We start from the raw sequence: 27,013 nt of genomic DNA, 5'->3' as shown, positions 1-27,013 counted from the left end.
CGGTATGCTCCCACCATCGTGACACCTATACACACAGGTTCGCCAGCTTTTAAGAGAAAGTGAAGTGCTAATTCTTAAAGAAATTTCATACTTCTGCGATGTATTTTTAAATGTATGTATTGTGCGAGTGTATTTTTTTTTTCAAACACCAACATAATTCAACCTTTTAAAGTTGTCAAAAGCTGTTACAAACTTTTCACCTTTTAATAATACTTGTTTTTCGTCTTATCCCAGGCAGAACCTCAACTGACTCCCTCTCCCAGACAATGAGATCTTTCCCAATATCTGTCTGTCCTGTCTACTACAATTACCCTACTATCCTGCTATCTCACTCCACATCAGGGCTTCCCCCCCCCCCTTCTTCTGCCCTATCCATCTCTCTCCACCCTAACCCCTTCCAGTATTATGGTCTGGGCCACCTACCAGATTCCTACCACTATCTACTCTTACACCTACCATCTCCACAGTTTTCGGATCTTACAAATGCACATCTATTTTGTATCCATTACCCTTAACCCTTCTGAACACATTCTTTCCTCCATAAATCCTTTTCTCCCGGGGCAGGTTTGCCAGCTTTTAAGAGAAAGTGAAGTGCTAAATCTTAAAGGAATGTCATCCTTCTGTGATGTGTTTTTAAATGTATGTATTTTGCGAGTGGTTTTTTTTTTACTTTTAGTCCTTTCACCCTAACCACAAATAAACACAATAGTCTTATTTTTTATGCAAACACCAACACAATTCAACCTTTTAAACTTGATAAAAACTGTTGCAAACTTTTCACCTTTTAGTAATACTTGTTTTCTGTCTTTGTTATATTTTTTAAAAGCAGTTGGTTGAAGTGTGGAATGCTGTTCTGCTGACAGTAACCCCCACCACAGCCATTTGGGATCAGGGGAATAAAATTACAATAAAGAAAAAAATGGCAGTATGTCCACTTGACTATGACCAAGGCATTTTTTGCGGTGAATTTTGCGGACATACAACCTGACCGTTTTCTTTTTTTGCTTCTGAACCATTTGCGCAAGTTCTCACACCAAAAATGGTTCAAATGGCTCTGAGTACTATGGAACTTAACATCTGTCATCAGTCCTCTAGAACTTAGAACTACTTAAACCTCACGAAACTAAGGACATCACATGCATCCACGCCCAAGGCAGGATTGGAAAGTGCGACCATAGCAGTCACGCAGTTCCGGACTGAAGCGCCTAGAGCCGCTCGGCCACCGCGGTCGGCGTTCTCACAACTGGATGAGAGTGTACCTCCAGATTATTTGTAGCCTGAGACTTTTGAAATCCTACATGATATATGTGTGGACTACTGGTGATTTTAAACTTAGGTGAATTTTGAATGTCCCTCATTTCTTAATGTGGATTGAAGTATAAATGTAAGTCTAGAATATTATATTTTCCTCTCTATTTTAACTTTGTTGAGGTTGACTATGTCTGCAGTGCCATCACGGACAACGTACTAATGATGGGAATTCGAGCTACTATCCTGCCCTTTGCATTAAGTGGTCAAGACAGCAAGCAGTATGTGTGCACCATCCTTGTGTCCTTAGCTGTCACATGCCAACAAGTGGAACTCAGTGCTCATAGCCTCTGGCCCTCCAGCTGTGTGGGTGAGTTGACTGCTTTCATGTGGCATCCGGCAGTGCAAACTTATCGACCAGTGTGTCCAGAGGCCAGAAAAGGGGCAACTCCCTAGTGTGGTCGCCAGGATACGATTCCAAATTTAGTACACAAGTGACTTGGCAGCCATGTAGGCTGTGCTAGTATCCACCATGTCCACCATCTTGAATGCCACCCCTAGCACAAGTGATCTGACAACTTTGCAGACTGTGCCAGTATCCAACAAGAACACTGTCTTGGATTCTGATGTGGTAGAGTGTGTGCCAGTGTCCCCAGATCCGCCATCTTGGATTCTATCGTTATAGAGCTTGCGTCATAATCCTAAGGTACACCATCATAGATCGCTACCTTGAGTTCTCACGTCATAGGGCCTCTGCAAGTATGCCCAGGTCTACCATCTCGGGTTCTGACATCATAGAGGCTGTTCCAGTATCCCCAGGTCCGCCATCTAGGATGATATCTTAAAGCATTCACCAGAGTCCTAGGCCTGCCATCTTGTATTTTGATGTCATAGAGCCTCTATAAGTATCCCTAGCACCACCACCTTGGATTCCCATTTCATGGAGGCTGTGTCACTGCCACTATCCCCAGGTCCGCCACCTTGAATCGCCATCTTGAATCCTGATGTCATAGAGCCTAGGCCAGTATTCTCAGATCCACCATCTTGGATTCTGATATCACAGTCTGTGACAGTATCCCAGATCATCCACTGTAGTTGACCATCTTGGATTCTGAAGTCATAGAGCCTTTGCCAGTATCCTGAGATCCACCATCTTGGAATTTCAGTTAATAGAATAATTGTCAATCTTGGATTTTTTAATTCCTCGCCAAGTTACACTTAGGATAAGTACCCTGCTCCTACATTGACATACAGGAGTGGGAGGCTGGGAGATCCAGGCTATTTTGAATTTCCTGCCGATCTTTGAATTTCCCGTCATTTTACACATAGACCAATAGGGAACACTGCATGATATCGTCAATGTCATCATGGGGTAGGGGGAGAGGGAGGGGGGCGAATATAGCAACAGTGTGGACTGTGCCAGGACATCCCTTGCTGCACTGCTGACGCCATGTTCAAAAGTATCTGAAATATTAGAATTTTGGACAGATTTGTCTCATGTAAAATATTATCTGCATGATCTGAATCATGCCCAGGTTAATGTTATGTTAAAGAGTATCCTAACAACCTATATTCGAGTTACGTTTGAAACTATTCAAATACCCTGAATTTAGCATAAACTGGCGTTATGTTCAAGAGTATTTTAATAATCTGAATTTTTTGTAAATTAGCGTCATGGTTATAAGTATCCAAACGATCTCAACTTTTTGAAAATTGGTTCTATAACATTGGAAAACACACATGGTCACTACAGTTGATCCAATTTACAACATAAAGTGCACTTGTCGACAACAGTTACTTAAGTAAACAATATTATTCCCACGACGTTGGCATTAACAACATCTTATGCCTGCAAAAAGCAGTTTCAGTAGTTCACCATTCATCTGTATATGTTCACAGGCTTGGAATTCGATTAGGATAGCAGTACAATCAGATGGCTTGTCACCAACAGATGCTTTTTGCTGATATATCGAACAGTAATTGCCCATGCCAGAAACAGGAACCTCAAGGGTTTTGGATTAGTTGAAAGTATACTGAACAGTAGTAATACATATCCGTATAGGTAAGAAATGGGGGTTGCTTTGCTTTCAGCTACCTACTTTCAAGGCCATTCAAACATTATAGTGACCTCATACTAGGGTAATAACTTTGTCTTACACTACGAAAACGTTTGCCATTTTCTGCTGATAACGTCAAATCAAGTTCTGACGTATATGAAATTACGTGAGACTTCCATGGAACAGCATTATGGAAAGTAGTAATACACATTTGTATAGGTAAGAAACGAAGCTTGCTGTGCTTTCAACTGAAATCCATCCATATTCCAGACTGTAGGTCCTGACTGTGTGTACTCAGTGTATGGCTCAATTATAGCTATCACCACTTGCAAGGAGCACTGACACTCTGGGGAAACAGTATGTCTGAAAGTACGGAACAGCAGTATACTTCTAAACGGGACACAATGCGACGTCTCAAAACCAACTATTCAGATTCATGTAAGAATAACAGAAATTACAGGTCTGAGTCTAATGTATCCTCTGCTATATCCGCCTTATAATTCTCTTGAGATAGCCTACTACTAGCGGAAAACCGAGCCCTCCTGAATAATACCTTTGATTCTACAATACTTAGTTCTCGCGACAAACTATTAGCAGTACAGAATCAGTGCATTAGCACAGAACAGATGATCCAACATATTAAAGAAAACCAAGGCGGATAGCAGCAATGGGTCATGGTAAAGGAAACTTCGTCCTCGGGAAGTTTCTTAAAACGGTTCAAATGGCTCTGAGCACTATGGGACTAGACTTAGAACTACTTAAACCTAACTAACCTAAAGACATCATACACATCCATGACCGAGGCAGGATTCGAACCTGCGACCATAGCAGCAGCGCGGTTCCCGACTGAAGCGCCTAGAACCACTCGGCCACAAAGGCCGGCTGAAGTTTCTTAACCTTGATCATCGCATGTATCGGCCTATTACCATTATGAAGGCAGACTCATCTGCCACTTGCACTCCTGATAGACTGGCTACCAACCGAAGGTATCGAACACAAGGTTTTAACGAAGTGGTGGAACATTGTGCGTGAATTAGTCGTCATAACTAAGTGATGGAATTTGTAGAGAAGAAGAACTGACAGTGTGTAAAGTGTAAAGAGTTGTGTGAGAGAGAGAGAGCAACGAAGGAACAGGGGAAAAAATGTAGACACAGAAGTACTGTGTTGTTTTACTAGTTCACAGCTTCGAAAGCAGTCTGAAATTCTGAGGACCAAATTCTCCCAAGAAGGGAGGAAACATTATGGCCTCAGCTTCAGGCAGGCCGTGGAAACCAGCGACGGGATATGCAGGCCAGCCACCTTCATAATTCTGCAGCTGGGTGCTAAAATAATGATGGCATAGCATACTACAATACGATAGTGTACCATAAGGGTGGGCTGGATTGTGCACGTGGCTGCACATGCAGCAATATCAAGCGAGCTTGTGTCACAAAACACCCATCTGGGGCAAGATAAGTGTTTACGCTCAGCCGTCAGCAGTACTTCGGGCTTCCTATCTCCACTGGCGCTGTGATATTCTCCACGCCAGTCATTGGTTAAATGTGTGGCCAAGCAGCTGCAGCCTCATCGAGTAGCAACACCAACTAGGTAAAGCCGCTGGCCTACATGCCATCAGCTAACCCTGATGGTTATGGGCTTCGAACTCATACTGCTCAGAATCCTCATTCAACGTGGGGTGTCTGCACACCCCTGCCAACCGCCTTGGGCAGTGTCCAGTTTTCATTACTCAGCAGCCTCACCATGCCTGCTGTAGACCTGACTACCTCTTGCGTCAGGAAGGTGGCATGTCAATAGCAGTTCACTCTCTAGCCATTGTTGGCTCCTGGTTGCAGTCCTAATCCTCCTATATCGAAGCATCGATTAATAAATACTACTGTTGTTGAGTAAGCTTTCTTGTCTCTGCATTCAACATACTACCAGATCCTATCACATAGAGCACCCACACTGAGGCAGAAGTGGCCAACCCGCAGCTCTGGTGTCGGTTTAGAGGTCAAACCTCACTCAGTCCAACTACATGTGGCATTTGACGAATACACAGTTTTTGATCACCATAGCACATTTTAAATCTCTTGAGAGGAACTACCATGTTACTTCAGCATTGGCAGGAGGTATTATCAACAAAGTAAAGTCCATCATAAGATAGAGTGAAATTCTCATTTCTATTCTTAAATTACCTGATTTCTTAATAATGTGCAGACACCTAATTAATAAGATGGGAATTTCGATCCTTCTGTGCTTCTTTCTACTTGTGTGGGACTGTTTTTGTATTATTCTACTGCAATCTTTGCCAATAGCTTTAAATCTTCTCACTAAGCCTTTGGTTTCACCCGAATTGATATCCAGTCACAAGTTCTGCAGTTTGAATAGAGAATCTCTTACCACCTGTACACTATTTAGTATGAGGCATTGCACTTAGATTCACATATTCTGAATTTATAGATGGAGATGGTATATGTTGTATTAAATCAAGACCTCATAGAACTTTCCTTGGTTACAGAAATCTGTGAAACCACCTAAATGTTGGACAGATCAGAATTCATTTTTATTTATATATTGCCTAAAACAAGGATGTTCACAAAGTTGTCTAGCCCTTGGGAACAAATTTGCCACAAATATAACTTTTCGTCTATGTATAGAAACAGTATTTTAATGTATTGAGATGCTACATTATAAAGATTAGTTCACAAATAAAAAACAGCAAATGCTAATAAAACAAAAGTCTATCATTTGTTATCATTTTACAATATAATTATAATGTTAAACAAAACATATGTTACAATATATATATATTTTTCTTCTGATACTATTGATACCCAAACAACGTTTCATTATAATCTGTAGTTAACAGCTTCAAGGATATTTTCAATAACTTAAAAGCTTTATCATCCACTGTTATTTTCAAAAATACTCAAAGAAATTAATGATTATTAAAAATACTTCATAAATTAAAATTGACTCCATATCTTAGCAAGGAAGTTACATAAACGATGCTTTGGCTCATTAAACATGTTGGCAACTTCGTGAACAATAAGAATGGTTTATATTTTCTTGACTGGATCCAATTGTAGGCAGACTCATTTTGCTGTTGAAAGGGATAACATCATGTGAAGCTCTATGGAGGTGTGCATTTTAGAAAGACAATGAAACTGTCCTCAAGTATTTAACATCGTTCTGAATCTATGTTCTTTCTTGTGATACTGTACTGTGTCTGTGATTTTCGATTGTTTTACACTGAATGGGAATAAAATCACATATTTGGAAAAAACACCTAGTGCCTCAATATTGTCTTAACAAACAGTCCAGTATTATATCGATGGAATTAAAACCACTCACACCCCTACACACTTACACCATTTGCAAACTTTTTTTATAAAATATGATGAGGTTTCCCTTACAGTGTCATTACTGTGCTGGTCATTCATATGCAATGTCAGCAAAACTGAACATTTTATATTTATTTCATTAGGAGACAATCATTACAGGTGCTTGCTTGTGCCATGATTCATAAACTTTTTTTGGCAGAAGCACTGATAGTTTTCTGATTATAGATAACATCACAAGAAAATCCACTCGTATTCAGAAAAAAAACAGAACACCTTGAACGACTAGACATAAGACGTTCATATTCACGGGTCATGTACGTTAGTATGTTCTGAAGAAATTAAGAGCATTTTAACCACGTCGACCAGCGGGTTCGAGGTTAACAGCGATGCAACACCAATTACAGGTAAAATGTGCCTCTGGCTCTAGTTGTTGCTATAAACCAAAGGTAATGGATCAGTGTGACTTGAGCAGACGTGCTGGATGCCTCGCAGACGTATGTCTGAACTGTACGATCGGATCAGTGAGTCTAAAAGAGGGCCCATTGTTGGCATGACAGAATGTAATGTATCCAGCCACGAAATTGCTGCTCGTGTGGGACGAAGCGTTTCGGCAGTGCAAAGGGAGTGCTCAGAATGGTTCACGGAGGTGCCGTAGAACACGACGAGATGGGTCAGGTCGCACCACCCAGACTGCCTTCCCCATCCCCCCCCCCCCCCCCACCCACGAGAAGATCGACAATTCGTCCAAGTGGCGTTGCAGGACAGATCTGCATTCTCCACAGCTCTGGCGCAACAGTTTAACACATTGTACACTATTGGGGGTGACAGCCCGCCGATGTTTATTACGGCATGATTTCCGTCTCTCTCTCTGCTCTTGTGATGCCAACCTTCCTAGACATTGTCTACATGACGGAGTTTGTTGTCCTTGGACTTTTACTCCACTGGTACTGGGTTGAGATTGGTTTCTGGGACTATTGGAGTGCCATTGGACTAGTCTGAGCAGACAGGAATGAATTACTAGGAGTGCTAGAAAGGCTAGCGAGCTTATGAGGGAAGCGTCTTCTTGTTCTGTTTGATTCTCGGCGTTACATCGATGATATAACGCCAGTAACGTTCTGTGAAAACTGGATGTCTGTTTATCAGGCACAGGTCCTTCTTGGGGATGATGGTGGTCAAGTTGGTGATTTCCCAGCCGAATACGTGTGGCTTATGGGGAAGGGAAGGTTTGGGGATATTAGATGGGGTATAAGGGTAGTGATAGATGTGAAATGGGAATGTTTTATCGCGTATTGCTTGCGCGATCACCTCCAGCATTTGCTGCACGGCATCCTTGTCCAGTAGCGGTCATGGCCCAGACAGAGGCGGCACTGCCTCTGATTCATCCTCCTCGTCGGTGGATGCCGGTTCTTGCGTCTCTTCCAGTGGAGCGTTGTGCGCCTGCTGGTCGTCAACCTCACTTGCAGTCGTGCATCGCGTAGTTCCGCGAGTAGGCGACGTACTTCTTCCACCTCGGCTTCCAGAGCTCCCCTCTCTTCCTCGAAGGCAGTTTTGGGAGTGGCAGTTGTTTCGTCGGTGGCTTTCCGCAACATTTCGCCGAGGCCACCATTGTCTTCTTCTTCTCGGCGGGGCGTCCCGCTCCCCCGTCCTTGGTGGAAGGGCGGGGCAGCCACCTTGTCTTCACAGGCCACCTCTTCTCGTGAGGTGACCCTCTTCTGCTGCATCCAGGTCTTCTCGTAGTTGCACTCGCGCAAGTCAGCAGCGTGCATGCCGCCGCAGCTTGCGCAGGTAGCAGCCACTCCTCTCGGTTTGTTACAGTCGTGTGTGTCGTGCGCTTGTGCACATTTCAGGCGTACAACTGTATTCTGGCATGTCTTGGCTAGGTGCCCCACCTTCTGGCACCGGTAGCACCGCTCCTTGTTGTTCCTCGTCCTGTTCTTGTTGCCGCGGCGGTCGCCAGCTAACGCGAGCAGGAGGTTGGCCACGGCTGCAGTCTTGCTTCTTCCTCCCTTTCCGCGTCCGGACATGGCGAGCGAGACAAGCGACAGCGCCGATGCGACCCGCAGCGAGTAGTGTGATGTAGGCGAGCGACCGACGAGAGGGGGAGGATACTAAGTTCACCCAACCTGGATATGATGCGACGTCATTATGACGTATATACACTTTAGTCGATTAACACACCTATCGACTTTTACGAACGTTCGAGATTCTAAACTGTCGTCAGCTAGTGGTTTGTTTTGACACGTGCGATTCTGATAACAGTTCAGTGTGGCAGCGTATATGTATTTCGCCAAAATAAAAGAGCTGGATATTAATAGAAATATTCCTGACCGTGGCCTTGAAAACACCACGGACAACACGTTTCGTAAAAAAGTGAAGTCTTCTTATGTCCCGACCAGATTAGATTGTGTGATTGTTGTATTGAACGCTTACGCCGAAAATAATATTTATTTATTCTCAATATTTTAGGATGAGTTCATACAATTGGTGTTGTCAGTACATATTAGATTATAGCAGCATACTCTTGCTGACTTTTTTTTCTTAATTTATATAGCTGAAAGAGAACTCGTGCAAGTTTGTTAGCTAAGTAATTTATATGTCCATCCCAAGATAGTCTTTTATCAACCATAATTCCAAGTAATTTTACACTCGGACCGCAGAGACAGGTACCTTAGTGTCCAGTAATGACTGGTGTGTAGAATGATTGAATTTCGAACTTAAAAAGAAAAATATGGGCATTGTTGAAGAAAAATCGTCGACCGGAGATGAAATACGAGGGGAAGTGGATTTCTCAATGTAATCTTAACCAAAGGTTAGTGTCTTGACGCATCTAAAGATTTTGGCTGCTGAGTGCTTCTTCTCACCGAATACGAATAACCGACGCACTTCAGCTGGGTCAGAAGTACATCAATTTCTGCTTGAGATTCACAATAACCACGCAATTGCTCGTCGTCATCGATGCTGAACTCTTTCAGCTTTTCTCTCATTAGTCTCTCGAATGCTGAACACATAATTAGAGACGAGCAAACGAAAAACAACGCACAGGACACAAACACAGTACAATACACGATTTAAACGCAAGGAACGCAAAACACATCTAAACGAATGGCGCAGAGCACAGCGCTACCCTGTCACAACCTCTCGAAAGTTCACAAAAGTCGAATAGTCGATATACGGTTTCTATCGTTTTCGATGTAGCGTGTATACGTCATAATGACGTCACATCGTATCCAAGTCCGGTGTACTTAGCATCCTCCACGAGAGGGCCGCACCAAGTCGAGCAGCGGAGTGCGTGGACAGATCTGCATCCTCTTCGGCTCAGGCGCAACAGCGGAACAGTTGCTACGTTTACATGTGGCACACCTTCCGGAAGACGAAAACCGAATCTCGTAAACCGTTTTTCGGTGTCGCGTTTACATGTGCAGGTTGAATCGGTTTTGCTGTCCCTGTCGAAAATTGGATTTCCGGTCGTCATTTGTTTTACACGAGTGGCCGCTGACAGTCAGCTGTTGTGTTTCTCGCTTGTACTAGTATGATAGCTGGATGGCAGCTTCAGCGTTCGATGTGATCGGCGCATTTGTTATGTTTTTGATAAAGAAAGAATATGAATATCAAATAAACGCGAGTGAACTTGTGTGGAGTAGCAGGAGGTTGTTTAAAAGGTTTTGCCTCCGAATATTATCAACACAATATATTCCACCAGAAACGTATATTTTGCACCCACCGAGATCGCACAGTGTGTGGAAGAAAGTGCAAAGTGATCACTGGTAGAACGTAATTGTATTGCAGCATTTTTGGGAATCCGAGTGGCTTGAAAATTTCCGCATGACGAAAGAAACATTCCGATACCTTTCCTTCGAATAATCACGTGCATTATCGCCTGCTGCCGATTTCATTCGTGAACGACTGCACTAGAGAAGAGAGTGGCAATAGCTCTGTATAAACTGGCAAGCTGTGCAGAGTACAGAGCAGTTGCAAATCAGTTTGGTGTGCATAAAAGCTCTGTGCACAAATGCTTGTATCAGTTTATTAAGGCTGTGAATACTGCTTTGCTCACAAAAATTATAACAATTCCAGACGCTGAGGAAGCAGGGAGAATCAGTAATGAGTTCTCCAACATGCTGAAAGGATAAGAGACAGTTTAAAAACATATTACGTTTCCAATTATCCATTAAGTAGATCTCGATTAAGATTTCAATAAGCAAATTGTAATTAAGTGTGTAAAAATACTTGTAAATCAGATCAAATTTGGTAGTTATGAAATGAAAACGCACAATTTAAATAATTTTTTTTATTTGCTGTACTTCAATTTACAGTGTACAAAAAGCTTACTGTCTGTGACTGGAGGTGGATGCCGCACTGGAGATGTATGGGACACTGGAGGTGGACTGGACTCTGGAGAAGGGGTGGTGGGGTGAAAAAACCAGTATGTGAAAAAAAACTGTGGTGTTTCATGGTAGGGCATGAAGTGGGGTTGAGTGTTTTGTCCACTAATGGCGTGAAGGCCACTTAAAAATGAGTTTACTAATTGTTTTGTCTCTTCCATATGCCTAATTTGGATATTCTCCAACAGCTGCTTCTTGCAGTGTCTGTCTTTCTACAACTCTTCTGATAACCCATAACATTCTACATAAATTAGCACAATATTGATCATGAACTTTTACTGTTAAATTTTTATTGTAAACAAATAATACAATTTTACTTATTTTGTATGCAATTTGGAGTGTGTAAAGGGACAATACCGCATCAAACAGCCATACAGTTTTCCAAATTTGATTTCTTGTCTGAATCTACAAAAGTTGTTTATTACTGTACTGCAAAAATTATTAAAGTCACTAAATTTCTTGTAATGTTAAACTTGGGACTTCTGTAGATGAGGATGGAGAACACTATTGGCTTTTACACTGCAGTCATAGTTATTTCAATTCTAAAGTTTAAAGAGCTAAACCTTATCTTTCACTTGAACTTCAGTTTTTAAAAAATGGGAAGTATTAAATATGCAGCAAATTCACAAAAATTACTATGCATTTAATTTAATTTTTCACCCATGACACAAAACATGAAAAGTTTGTTCTCTATCTCAACAATATTAGTTGTGTTTATTTTAGATTACAAATAAGGAAAAACATCCAGTTACCAATAAAAAATAGGTAATATGTAAATGACCATGTTTAAATGTTGAAGATGTCAGTGGATCATATGGGAAAACTAAGGAGGATGACTGCAAATAGACTGAAAGAAAGATAACTAGACAGAAGGAGATGGGGAAAAGATTTTGTGTACGATTTATAGAGAGAACTCAGGTTAGGTGTTCAGTACTGAAGAGCCAGCTATATCCTAGATTGAACTTTAACGAGCTGAACAGGCCTATAAGTGATTTACAGCTAACAGTTTAAGTCTTAACCTCACAAAGACATACATTATGCAATTTCAGACAAACAACATATTAACACCAGAAGTAGACATTAATGGTCAAACACTGAATGAAGCACAGTGTGTAAAATTCCTTGGTGTACAGCTGGATATCAGGTTAAAGTGGAGTCAACACACAGATAAACTAATCAAGAAACTTAGTTCAGCATCTTATGCTCTTAGAAGCATCTCCCATTGTGTTGACCTAAGGACAAGAATGTTGGCTTTTTTGCATATTTTCATTCCCTGTTGTCATATAGAATTATCATCTGGGGAAGAGCACCTAAAGTATATAAAGTTTTTTTGCAACAAAAGCGAGCGGTAAGAATATTGTGTAAAGTGGATAACCGTACATCTTGCAGAAGCCTTTTAAGGACCTAGAAATACTTCACTCACTTCCCAGTACATTGACTCCACAATGGGCTTTGCTGCTGGTAATAAAGATCTTTTCTAGCGGTATTGTGATATACACAGTCACAATACAAGAATGGAGAGATACTGGGCACTAGGTAAAGAACATCACACAAAGAAGTGAGAGTCAACGTACCCCAAGGAGGGTGAAACAGAAGAAATAACATTCATAGATATTTTCATCATGAAGAGAACTGTCTTGTTAGAGAAAATTTAATGTTTTCAAAATAAAATGTGTGTAAAATTCAGAGTACTTGGAAAATGTTTGCTGTACTTTCTGTGACAAAGTTTTAATGATGATTAACAACTCACTTTGAAAACTTTCGATATTTATATTTTAACAGAAGATACACCAATGAAATTCTTTATTTCTATGTTTACTTTTTATTTTTCACCTTTTGACTGTTGAAAAATGTAGTGCAACTGTCCCAACTGTGATGGTGAAATTCCACATAGGTATTTCCTTCACAGATTTTTGCCATGTAAGTTAAATACACATTCATGCCAGTTTCCCACTACATTAATGCTTTGTACAAATGGTTCAAATGGCTCTGAGCACTATGGGACTTAACTTCTGAGGTCATCAGTCGCCTAGAACTTGGAATTAATTAAACCTACCTAACCCAAGGATATCACACACATCCATACCCGAGGCAGGATTCGAATCTGCGACCATAGCGGTCGCGCGGTTCCAGACTGTAGCACCTAGAACCACATGGCCACTCGCGCCGGCAATGCTTTGTACAATTAATTGTAATGAACAAGGGGCTATCTTCTCCCAAAGGATTCCCATTACTTGTGTTGTACACCATTTTAACAGTCACATGTTGATTACAAGAAAGAGACTTACCATTTTTGCTGATCCTTTTGGACTTCCAGGTGGTTTGCACAGACATCCTTTGCAAATGATGCAAGAGCCCCAGCATAACCCGATTTCAGATTTTCGTCCTGGATAAGAAGTATGATGTATATATATATATATATATAATAATAGAGGGAAACATTCCACGTGGGAAAAATATATCTGAAAACAAAGATGATGTGACTTACCAAACGAAAGCACTGGCACGTCGATAGACACACAAACATACACACAAAATTCTAGCTTTCACAACCAACGGTTGCTTCGTCAGGAAAGAGGGAAGGAGAGGGAAAGATGAAAGGATTTGGGTTTTAAGGGAGAGGGTAAGGAGTCATTCCAATCCCGGGAGCGGAAAGACTTACCTTAGGGGGAAAAAAGGACGGGTGTACACTCGCACACACACACATATCCATCCACACATATACAGACACAAGCAGCCTCCTGACGAAGCAACCGTTGGTTGCGAAAGCTAGAATTTTATGTGTATGTTTGTGTTTGTTTGTGTGCCTATCGACGTGCTATATATGTTATATATATATATATATATATATATATATATATATATATATATATGTGTGTGTGTGTGTGTGTGTGTGTGTGTGTGTGTGTGTGAATTTGGCTTTGAGTTAGTGAAATAAATTTATAATATTGTCAACAGGAAAATTATAATAGGTAACGGTCACGTAAATTATGAGCTTTTTATGCTTATTGTGCACATACACACTATACAGAAACAACGAAAAATGCAAGTTGAGGGGGGGGGGTGGTCGCAAAGTAATATAATATGAGCACTGTGTAATTATAATAAGCCACTACAACCAACAGAGATACAATGACACCATGAAGACATCGACTGCTGTCTATCACCGCGTTCTAGCAATAAAGCAGACGGCCTCTCGTCAAGGAGATTTGCTATTTCATCGTAAAACGGAAAATCCGAACGATCATTACCGTTTACGGTATTTCGCCTCTTGGCGTCGTTGAAGTCTCTTTTCAGAGATTTCCACTTCGATCTGAAATGTAGTAACATTGCGAGTTACATCCAATTTAAACGCAAATAAAATTTTTAGATTTAAATCACGCGTATTATTATTATCTAAAAAGTAAACCAGCCTTAACTGATCTGGTGTACGTAATATCCGCCGTCAGCCATGGCTTTGCCAGCTCAGCAAAAAATCCGCATTCCTGAATCTCTCGCCATCCAACAAATGTAATATGTGTTTTCCTTCTATTAGAGCATATGGATCACCTGCTGCTCTGTCCAGTATTTCTTCTTCGCTGAAGAAGCGTTTGCTTCGGCCATATTTCCCCACATTTCACAGATAACAAGAAACGCAAGCAATCTGACAGCCCAATACCGCTTCAAAATCAGTTGAGCCTTTGCATGGGTGCGAAAACCGCTCGCGGAACTGGAAAACCTCCAACTAGAAGTTGATTTCCAGATTCAATTGTAGAGTGTTTACATGACCAACCAGAAGCGGAACTGGGAGCCCATGTAAACACACTAACAGGTAAGTGTAAGGCTCGTTTCACACTGGGACACTTGTGACGGTCACCGGTGACGGTCACCGGTGACTGTGGCGAACACTCCTGGGTCACTGGTGTCCCACACTGCAGCTATTGGCAACTGATTAGTTGGTGAAATGGACTCGAGCGAGGAGGAACTGTTGTTAGTACTTGTAATGAGGAGGAGGAGGAGGAGAATGAAGACAAAACGTTCATTACACATACATCCACTGCTACGTAATCGGCTGGAGAAAGGATTGTATTACACCCTTTATGACGATCTGAGACAATCTGAGAAGAAGTTTTTTCAGTATTTTCGAATGTCAAAAACTTCATTTGATAAACTACTAGCATTCTCCTTGTAGGTTATTAACCTCCTAGCCTCGTACAGGGGTAGAAAATATATTTCGCTATTCTTGTGGTCCGAAAAATATGGTATTAAAGTGAAAAAAGAATATAGAACTTACCAATTTTGTTTCTTTCATCTATGCTCTTTTCATCGAAATCAGACACAAACTTCGTAATAATTTCTTGCCACGCTTTCATTTTCATGACTTTGTTACTGTAGTCATCGCGTTTCATATCCCAAATAACGGGACGACTTTCCACTTCACTTATAAAATCTCCTGTGTTGATGAACTCTAAACTCATGGCTGCACTGTGTGGAGAGCCACTGGGCTCAGCAACGGCTGCCTGTCTGTTGGCAACTGTGCACTGCTGTGTCTGTGATCGGTGTCCCAGTGTGAACACTCCAATACAAGCTAATGCATGTCCGGCGGTGACCGCAGCGAACACAGTGTCGGTGTCCGTCACATGTGGCGAGGGTGAGTCACTGCTGGGTCACCGTGACTCGGTGACTCAGTGCAGTGTCCCGGTGTGAATGCTCCAATTCAAACGAAGGTATCTCTATCAGTGACCGTCACCGGTGACCGTCACAAGTGTCCCAGTGTGAAACGAGCCTAACACATCGTACACTATCGGGGGTGACTGTCCGCCGCCGTTTATTACGGCATGGGTTTCGTGCACGTCGTCCACTTCTCCGCCTACCACTGACGAATGTTCAGTAACATGCCAGACGGCATTGTTGTATGGAACGAAGTCACTGGGGACAGGAATGGCAACAGATAGTGTTTTTGGACGAATCTGGGTTCTTTTTGTTTGAAACTGATGGCCGCATTTTGGTTCTCCACAGACAGGGGGAGCAGCATAACAGTGACCGTTTTCGCACAAGACATACAGTGCCTACTCGAGGCTTTATAGTCTGAGGTGCAATTGTGTGCAACCACAAATCACATTTGGTGCATGTCCGAACCACTGCGACCAGTGTGACCTATGTGAGTAACATCCTGCGACCCATAACCACACCCTTTCTGCACAACACCCCAGACGCCATTTTTGAGCAAGGTAATGAACTACCACATGTTGCTGCATAAACACGTGCCTTGTTGTTGTCACAGGACTTCAGCCTTTTGTCCTGGGTCGCCAGATCACCAGTCATGTCACCAAGCGAAAATATGTGGGATATGGTGAAACAATGGCTGCAGCACCGTGACCAAAATGCCAACCACCACAGATGAACTTAGGAACCGATGAATGCAGTATGGATGGCTGTATCACAGGAAGCCATTTGCGCCTTTACACGTCGATGCCATCACACATGGAACACGTTATCACTGCTGATGGCGGATCCTGTGCTCACTAGGAAACAGGACACATGCTGAAATGAGGTGACTGAAATGCTAATCATTTCTGCAGAGCGTACTGATGTACATGTCCTGTGAATATGAACGTCCTATATATGTAGTAGTTCTATACATATAGTATGTTCTGCAGAAATGATTAGCATTTCAGTCACCTCGGTTCAGCATATATATGATGCCCATACTAAAACGCTATGAAGAAGCATGGAATTTTGTTTGGAAATCGAAAGAGAATTTCACTGGTTGACACATCACGAATAAACGAAAATCAAGAAACAATCAAAAGACCTTCATACTAAACTACGAAATGAAAGGCAAGCTAAGTGCACAAAGCATTCTTTGGGGTAAAGCACTTTTTAATCGAGTTAAAATGAACGAAAATAAAGAAGCAAGAAGTGAAGCAGTAAGGGGTTCTTAGATATAAGTCAGCATAATTTTTACACCTCAACCGATATAGAAATAGGTGAAAAACCAGATGTGAACTGATTATTGCGATCCATGTTAGGAAAAATAGGAGAAACAAGTTCAAACTTAGGAAACATAGACCCAGCAATAAAATTTGACAGTGAAAATGAAATCCAACAGTGAACAATTAGAATCTCCAAATGAAATCCAACAGTGACCAGTCAGAATTTCAGATACAATCCTCTAGTGCTTCTTTAAAAGCAGAACTATAAAGTACACTGAAAGCAAATTGTGGCCATTTAGAATCTTCCAGGAAGACTAACAATGAATTAGTACTCTGACTGCAGAACTAAAATCTTGGGCAGAGGCTGGCTGAAAGGGTGTTGATGTAAGAGTAGAAACTGTTGAAAATAAAGTTATAGCCTTAGAAAATGAATTCTTTCAAGAGACTGCCTGTCATCAAAGGCTACTGCAAAGTTACAAACTGCACAAAAAAAAACTAGAAGAAAGAGTTTTTCATTTATTAACTGAAACTAAGGGTCACACAACTAATTTAAATGAAAATATGGATGATATGGGAAGAAATATGAACAATGATGTTAATATGTTGGACAAAAGTTACTGGAAGCCTAAGAAAACTTTGTTGCTAAAAATGTGTGTGTAAACAATGAGATTTTGTCGTTGAAATTATCAGTTAAAGGTTTTCTCTGTGACAATTTACACCCTGTTGATTTTGTACAGGATTGTAAAGATAACTTTGTGTCTGGTATTACAGAAAATTATATATTAAATTTGACAAAAATTTTCTTGCTGAAGATGTTTATTGATGGACAAACTTTAACTTCGGTCAGTGGGCATCATTTCAGGACTCTGAAAAATTTTATGAATAAATTTTGGTCAGAATCATAATAGGCTGAAATCAAATGTAAATTTTTGAATGATCCTATTTATAGAGAGAAAAATGATTGTCTGAAGGATTTCTGTAGCAACCATTTAAAGAAATTAGTACATTTAGGGAAAGCTATTCATGGAATAAGACAATCTCATGCACTTAAGAAAAAGTTGCCTCATAGGTTACAGAGGATTCTTGTTCACGGATGAGGTGGACCTCTAGATCACTTCTTGAAATTTATTGATATATAAAATAGGGCTTTGGAAGGAAGTAGTGATTAGAACTTTAATCAAGAATATAATCATCATGGGAGATGGATTGAAATTTGTTAGTGGAAGTGTATCAGAAAAAAAGATGTTGTCTGCCAGTGCTTGTCAGCCATTAGTTATTGCAGGACTGGGAACAGAGAACGGCAAAGATTTGGATCAAATAAATTTACACACCAATTTAGAAGAGAAGAGACACAGATATTTTTTAGATTTATGTGGAAAACATATGGGAATAGCAGTAATAATGAAAAGTTCTGGGAAATGCTTGCTCAACTGAGTAAGATCTCTTATCCAAAGTTGTGGAGACAATTGAGAAACAAATTAAGTAAAATGTTGGCAACAATTAGTAGCCTGTCTAGTGTACATTCCAGGTTAGAAAAAGATGGCAGAAATACTCAGGTGTCAATGTTAGTATGTCGAAAACTAAAAGTGGAGAACTTGTTGAAAAAAGATAATGTAGTAGAATTGAACTATACAGAAACTGAAAACTATTTAGTGTTTGAAAATGCTAAGGGAAAAGATCTAAGCGATGAGCTAAGCTGGCGCTATACAGAAGTCAAAAGAGATGGTTGGGAATGTAAATACTTGATAGATGCAGGAAAATACCATGCACCTACTTAAGAAGGAAGTAGTGGAAAGAAAATTACAGAAAATAAAAAGAGGGGGAAATAATAAGTACCCAAGGTCCAGAAACCTAAGAAAGAATAAAGAACTTTATATTAAAATAAAAACGTGTATCATGTGTAAAAGATTGATTTTTCTAAGATCATGGCTTCTGAGATGAAGAAATTTTCTCATATTTAAATAGGCCCCTTAGAAGTACTAGAGGATCCCACCCCAATGCATATAGACTGATCTATCCTAAATCGAGAAAATTATTTGGATTATGTAATGTCATTCAATTAAAATTTTATGTTCATGATCCCTGAAACCATATCTTTTGTCAGATCAGATATTTTACAAAATAGTCTGTCTATATATGATAAAGAGCAAAACCCAACTGCTATACTTCTTAACATATAGTAATACAACATTTTAATACATTATTACCATTGTATGTTAATTGTTCATAACTGAAATGATATAGCAAAATTTGAGTTGTGTAATTTCGTTTTCTGCTATTCATCACATTGTCTGAAGCCATGTTGTAATTTAGGTAGCTATACTTTCCACCTCTGTTAAAACAGCAAACTTTTATGTCAGGATTACATCAACAGCATGAAAAATAATGCTGTTTTCGAGTATGCTCATTATGACCTTTCCCCTCCCACTGCTGAAAAGTACAACATTTTACAAAAAACGCAAATACTTTTTAGTTTTTGTAAACAATTTGCTATTCTATTCTGTAATAGAAAACTATGTAGTCCATTTCTAATAAGGCTGAATATAAAAAAGAAAGACAGTTTATTGTGTTTTCTGAAGAACATACTTGTTTGCTAACAAATGAAGAGATCAGAAAAAGAAATTATTATGAAATAAGTAGACAATTACTCTTCTGTTGAAATTACATTATCTAGCGAATAATGCCTACCCAGTCTGGATGATTTTATTCTTCTTTTTATTGAAGTACTCTTCTCTTTCACTATCCTGTACCTAATTTTTAAGAAAATCAATGTAAATGTCTCCTAGTAAGATTATTTGACAAAATCATCTCAAAATGCTTTCTTCAATTTCTGGGTGTTATAAAGGACACCATGTGTCAAATCTAGTTATATTGTATTGTGTATTTGCTTGAAATATTCTTTATATTGCATGTATTCACCTGTTTTATCACAAGAATTTGCTTGTCAGTATCTTACTAAAGTCAATATCATCAATTCTATAATTTCTGTTGCTAAATGGGGTGATTACAATGACTGCAATAATGGCTTTCTTAAATATAGTATTAAATTGTTTGGTACAGAAGTCTGGAACTACCTTTTTCATAAATGTGAAAAAGGAATAATTCCATAATGATGATTTCTAAATAACTTAGAATAAATACAATTAAAATTATTGATTAATCATAAAAGTGGGCGTTCTTATAATTGTATCCTGAGAAAAAATAAAAATATCGTGTTGAAATGTCTTTAGTATTGCTCTGTGAAGAGTATTTGTATCTTGTGTAGATTGGGGGATCAAACAAAATTTTGTGACTGTTCGGGTATTCTTATATTCAGTTGAAAACAATTTTCCATGTTTTTGACCAATATTAAAGCCAGAAAGTAGGAACAAATTTTTTACACTGTGTTAGAACCACACGTGTGTCAATTGTCTGCGCTCAAGAGGGGCAAACATGTTTTTCCATATTCTTAAAATGTTACATGTGGCATTTGTCAGTATTCGAGAGACTCCAGAATGAGATTTTCACTCTGCAGCGGACTGTGCGCTGATATGAAACTTCCTGGCAGATTAAAACTGTGTGATGGACCGAGACTCGAACTCGGGACCTTTGCCTTTTGCGGGCAAGTGCTCTACCAACTGAGCTACCCAAGCACGACTCCCGGCCCGTCCTCACAGCTTTACTTCTGCCAGTACCTCGTCTCCTACCTTCCAAACTTCACAGAAGCTCTCCTGCGAACCTTGTAGAACTAGCACTCCTGAAAGAAAGGATATTGCGGAGACATGGCTTAGCCACAACCTGGGGGATGTTTCCAGAAAGAGATTTTCACTCTGCAGCGGAGTGTGCGCTGTCTCCACAATATGCTTTCTTTCAGGAATGCTAGTTCTGCAAGGTTCGCAGGAGAGCTTCTGTGAAGTTTGCAAGGTAGGAGACGTGGTACTGGCAGAAGTAAAGCTGTGATGACGTGGCGTGAGTCATGCTTGGGTAGCTCAGTTGGTGGAGCACTTGCCCGCGAAAGGCAAAGGTCCTGAGTTCGGGTCTCGGTCCGGCACACAGTTTTAATCTGCCATGAAGTTTCATATCAGCGCACACTCCGCTGCAGAGTGAAAATCTCATTCTGGAAACATACCCCAGGCTGTGGCTAAGCCATGTCTTCGAAATATCCTGCAAGGTTCGCAGGAGAGCTTCTGTGAAGTTTGAAGGTAGGAGACGAGGTATTGGCAGAAGTAAAGCTGTGAGGACGGGGCGTGAGTCGTGCTTGGGTAGCTCAGTTGGTAGAGCACTTGCTTGCGAAAGGCAAAGGTCCCGAATTCGAGTCTCGGTCCAGCACACAGTTTTAATCTGCCAGGAAGTTTCATATAAGCGCACACTCCGCTGCAGAGTGAAAATCTCATTCTGGAAACATACCCCAAGCTGTGGCTAAGCCATGTCTTCGAAATATCCTCTCTTTCAGGAGTGCTAGTTCTGCAAGGTTCGCAGGAGAGCTTCTGTGAAGTTTGGAAGGTAGGAGACGAGGTGCTGGCAGAAATAATGCTGTGAGGACGGGGCGTGAGTCGTGCTTGGGTAGCTCAGTTGGTAGAGCACTTGCCCGCGAAAGGCAAAGGTCCCGAGTTCGAGTCTCGGTCCATCACACAGTTTTAATCTGCCAGAAAGTTTCAAAAGACTCGTTTCAATACAAGTCATTTTATATCACGTATTTTAGTAATTGTTTATATCCTAGGCTTCCATGTGTTGTGTATTCCACTGATTTGACCTAACTATGATTTACTTTGTGTGTGATCTATAATAAGTTTGTCTGCTCTTTGTGGTGTAAGTATTCTTCCTCGAAACTTACATAGGATCTAAAACACATGTTATGTATCACAGTATGGCAAAGTCTTTCTCCCTCACACGCCAAACTGTCACATACTTTTAGATGCAAAGGCCACAAACTAAGAGAGCAGCCATAAGACATACGAGAATCTAGAGGAAACTTGGGACATACCTTATGGAAAGTGAAAGGGGCCAAAACTTGTGGTTAGTACCTAACTAGGTTGTGTTTGTCCTTGTCAATTCACAATATCAAACATGTGTAGTTGTATCATGCAGACAGCCAAAAAACTTTAGCAGAAACAAAGTGTTTTTACAAACATTGTTCTTTGTTGATACAGAGAGAATTGGTTCTACTTTTACAAAATATAATCAAATATAATCAAAATCTACTTGAAGATACAGTAATTCTTTCAAAATCAGAACGAAGTGACTACACCTGATATAAGATACGATTTCTTCATATTTAAAAGCGATTTTCATCTAACAAAAGTTATTTAGGCAAAGAATATAAATGTCATGTAACCTTATGCTTCTTATTGATGAAAGATTTGAACTAAGTTTTCGCTGTACTTTGAAACTGAGAATTTAATATTTTATGCAAAAGATTTTTGTATTTTAATTGTATTTGCAATTTTCCTGAAAAGACATTTAAATATTCCTTAAAACAACAAATTTTCTAGTATATTATCTGGTATCTCACAACTCTTTATCCAAGATTGTGTGGGGGACCTATTGTAATACATCAAGACCTGACAAAACTTTTCTTGGTTACAGAAATCTCTAGTACCACCTAAATTTTGCCCAGATTAGAACTCATTTGTATTTATAAATTATGTAATCCCTGATTGTGGATGTTCACAAATTTTTCTAGCCCTTGGGACCAAATTTGTACGAATATAATTTTTCGTGTATATATCGATACGGCATTTTAATATACTGTGATGCTACACCATTAAGAATGGTTTGCAAATAAATGATAGCTAATACTAAAAAACAAAACTATATTGTTTATTATTATATTACAATCTTATTATTAATAGTAGAAAAAACATGTCTTACCATTTATATTTTTATTGTGCTACTATTTTTACTCAGAAAATGTTGACCTGAAGTTAACAGCATTAAGAATATATCCAATAATTACAAACTTATTTGTCAGCTGTTAATTTCAAAAATTCTCACAGAAATTAATACTTATGAAAAATACTAAATAAATTAAAATTTATTTAAGATCTACACAAGGTAGTTATATAAACAATGCTTTGGCTCATAAAACATGTTGGCAATTTTGCGAACAATTAGAATGGTTTATATTTCCTTGACTGGCTCCCATTGTAGGCAGGCAGACTCGGTTTGCTGTTGTAAGGGATAACATCATGTCAAAGTCTTTGGAGGTGTGAGTTTTAGAAAGACAATAATACTGTTCTCAAGTGTTTATATTCATTCTGAATCCGTTTTCTTTATTGTGATGGTTGTTGGTTATTTCACACTGAATAAGAATAAACCCACATTATTCAAACAAGAACTAATCCTTTAAGTATGTCTTAACAAACAATCCAGGACCTTATCGATGCAATTAAAATGATGTAGACCCCTTGACAGTGATGCAGTTTGCAAGTTAAGTAAACAACTTCTTATAAAATTTGATGGTGTCTCTCTTATGGTGCAAATACATTATCAGCACATTGCTGCTCACTGACATGCAGTGTCAGCAGAAGTAAATATTTTCTATGTTCTTTATTAGGAGAGAATCACTAGAGTGGTCAATATTTATTCTAGTCAGTTTGGTTTTATTAACATGGTAGGAAAGCATCTTTAGTTTCATCTACAAGCTTCACAATTTCCATTAGCCTTAGGATGAAAAAGAACAGTCTACCACATTTTGATTATCAATCATTTGCACACTTGAACAAATGACAAGGCAATGAAATTCGACTCTTGGTCTGTGAGTGTAGCGTTGGGACTTTCAAAGGCCAAGACCAAGTGTGTAGCGAACGCCTTTATTAAAGTTTCTGCTATTACAGTGCTAATAGGAACCATAACCAGATATTGCGAGAAATGGTCGGGCACTGAAAATATATTCACTATCTCAGTGGTCCTCAGACTTGTTTGCTCAAGAACCAAGACTGACATTCTAGAGAGCAGCTTGGACTGCATACATGCCAATCTTATTTTTTAACTGGTGACCCACATAAATTAGTGTATTATGAGTCCCAAATAGGCTATCTACAGTAAGTGGGTAATAAGTGGCTGCTCGCCCCCCTGTACTGATCATTAAAAGTTGGCATCATAGAGAACACTTTGTGTCGACTATTGTGTTTCACATTACTGGCACCCACTACGACCTCAAAATTGTGACACTGTTATGGTCTGACGAAATGTTGTCGTTTTGTGTGTGTGAGTACATAATTAACTGATCAATAACACTAACTGTACTGCAATTTAAACAACTTTTCGTGGCCTACTACAATTCTTCTAACACATTTTTCATTTGATGAAAGAGTGAAGTACAAAGAACAGTTGCAAATGGCAACTATTTATCCTTTACCAGTTTTGGATATACATAAGTTATCCTTCTTCAGGAGCTATTTAACGTTAACATCTGTTACAAATGGGAATGTATCTTCGAAACTGCGGATGAATACATTTTTACCATTCACAACTGTTGGTTGAGCCTGACTCCTCCATGAAATAAAACTCTTGAGCTCTTACTAACAATAATCAGCCATATTTGCGATATTAAAATCCTCCAAAATAGGGTATAAGAATTTCAAACTGCCATGTACATTTTCAACAACAATTAGATTTTTAGTGATGTATTCAACGAAGCTGAATGTTGGTACTAACCGAAATAATTATTTTAGTAGCATGGACAAAGAAAGGGATTTACCACCGACAAAATTTCACAGAGTGACTGCCATCATGTATACAAATGTAAAAAATAACGAACTTGCTGCTGACCAATTTTCAATAAACTAAAAGAATTGAGACCTGTCCACCTCGTCCTTATGAATATAAAGTTCACCAGTCCTGCCAAACCGTCATGACTGGTACATGTGAAGGCCAAAGGAAAGGATGGGATCTATTAATAATTTAATTATTTTGAGTCACTATCAAAACCGAGTCTGGCATCAGCGTATTTTATCCCTGAAGTTGATTTCAAATTACTTTTATGCAAGAGCGGCCAACTGTACTGTTCAAAAATGTTATGCTACTCAAATGTTCACATGCTTGTAAACTTCATTCTAATGCACTTAATCTCAAACTTTCATGTCAAAGGCTATAAAAAAAAGCTACTCTTCTAGAAATTGGATTTTTATTTATTCTAACCGGAAAGAAAACTTAGGTACAAAAATAAAAATGTTAATTAATGTGACTTGTATTGTAATTTTTGGCTATTTCGTCCACACATGCGTCATTTGGACTATATATAATCCTCACTGTGTCTTTGAAATCTCTGGACAACTGAGCACAATATTTAATTTTCGAGTAGCTCACTTTCGAACATGAAGCTTCAGAAATGTGAGTTGAAGGAAATAGTGTTAAAATACATTTTTAGAGTCATAAATTTTTGTAATTGCTAGGCTCTCGTCTCCAAAATTCAGTCTACTCCTGCTTTTTACGATGTTCTATAAATTAAAGGGGTCGTGTCCCAGACTGCTACAGTCGTCAGGAGACAGCCAGGCAGGATGCAGTGATGAGGTCTTAGTTACGCTCGAGAGCATGAAGAAAACATAATTGAAAATAACACATTCGTTAGCAGTAACACAGGACTGTCTTTCAAAGAGCCTTGCCACAACCAGGCCGGCAGAGTAGTGCCTTGCCAGTGGAGGCAAACTGGTCTTCACTCAATTCGCAGCAGTACAACCAGCACAGTAAAGGGTCGGATAGCAGCAGCTATGTCATGGGCAGCTGTTGACCATGTAACCTGGCGGGGTCCAGCTCTGCGTATCGATCTCCAAAGCGTTCTCATGGACGTCGAATATTTGCATTCAGGAGTCTCAACCCAGGCCCACCTGAAGCTCTCCGGCTCGCAGGAGTCAGCTCGCAGGCCTCGTTTAGGAAACAGGAGCTGGTAGCATCGAAGTCGGGCTCAGGAACGTGATGAGCAACAGCGGTGCCCGTCCACTCGAAGTCGGACGAAGAACAGCGGCCAGTTTACGCAGGTCAAGCCTGTAGCAGGCCTGCAGAGTGAGAGCGACCTCCATCATTGTGGCCTGCAGAGTGGAGCGACCTCCATCAGTGTGACCTCGGAAATTGGCAGTACAGCTGGCTGCAGCAGCATCATTCCAGCTGGACTCATAGTTCCATAGGCGATCGAAGACGATTGGGGTGCTGAGGGTCGACCTCCATAGCTTCCCCTCTTACTGGATGGCTGCAACTAACACAAGGGTTGAGACTATGCACTGGGCAGCCGGCAGTCAGCACTCATCAATCAGCAATGCAACATTTGTTAGGAAGGGTAGGCTATTTATGTAGGCACTTCCCATGTGCTCTGCGGCAGTGCGGATGGCTATGACATCATGCCATAGTTTTACCTCACTATAAGCTCTCCTACTGACTTCAGACTTTCGCAGCTTCAGCTTTCACCGGCTCTTTTCTGCTGGCTCGATACCTGAATACAAAGTATTGTTGTACCTACCCTTTCCTATGAAGCTCTGCTTTGGCACTAGTATGATGGTATCTCTTGGGTTCCATGAAGTCGTAATGCGTTACTTACAGACTCGGGTGCTCGGTATTTCCCCTTTGCTGCGACAGCTTTCGTGTTTGCCACAATTCGTTAAGCATTTACCCCTAGCTGTTCATTGACACAGGCAGTTTGACTTCCATTAGCTGCCAAGGTAAACATTAGACAAATTTTTAGTGTTAGCCAGGGATACTATACTGGTGCTTTAAGTTGTGTGTCGTGTTGAAGTTAGATTATTTCATTTATAAAGGTTTTATGAAACAGAGATTGGAAAAATAATTTGAGATCGTCATCTGCAGCATGTTAAGGACTCTCTGCGAGAGTGAAAAAGGAAATAACTGGGAAGAAGTAATTTGGAGTGATGAATCACTCTGTTCCTTGTGTCAACCCAGTGGAATGGGTTGGGCTTAGTGAATGCCTGGAGACATTACCTGCCACCATGTGTAGTGAAGTACAGAGGAGGTGGGGTTATGGTATGTGGATGTTTTTCGTGATTAAGATGTGGTCTCTTTATTGGGCTTTACGAAGTACTAAATGCAGAATGGTATGACCACGTTCTACAGCATTGTGTGCTATGTTCCGTAGAGAAACAGTTCTGAGATGATTGTGT

This window comes from Schistocerca cancellata, chromosome 4 (genome assembly GCF_023864275.1).
Source record: "Schistocerca cancellata isolate TAMUIC-IGC-003103 chromosome 4, iqSchCanc2.1, whole genome shotgun sequence".
In the NCBI taxonomy this organism is placed as follows: Eukaryota; Metazoa; Arthropoda; class Insecta; order Orthoptera; family Acrididae; genus Schistocerca; species Schistocerca cancellata.
Note: the sequence above shows the minus strand (reverse complement) of the source record.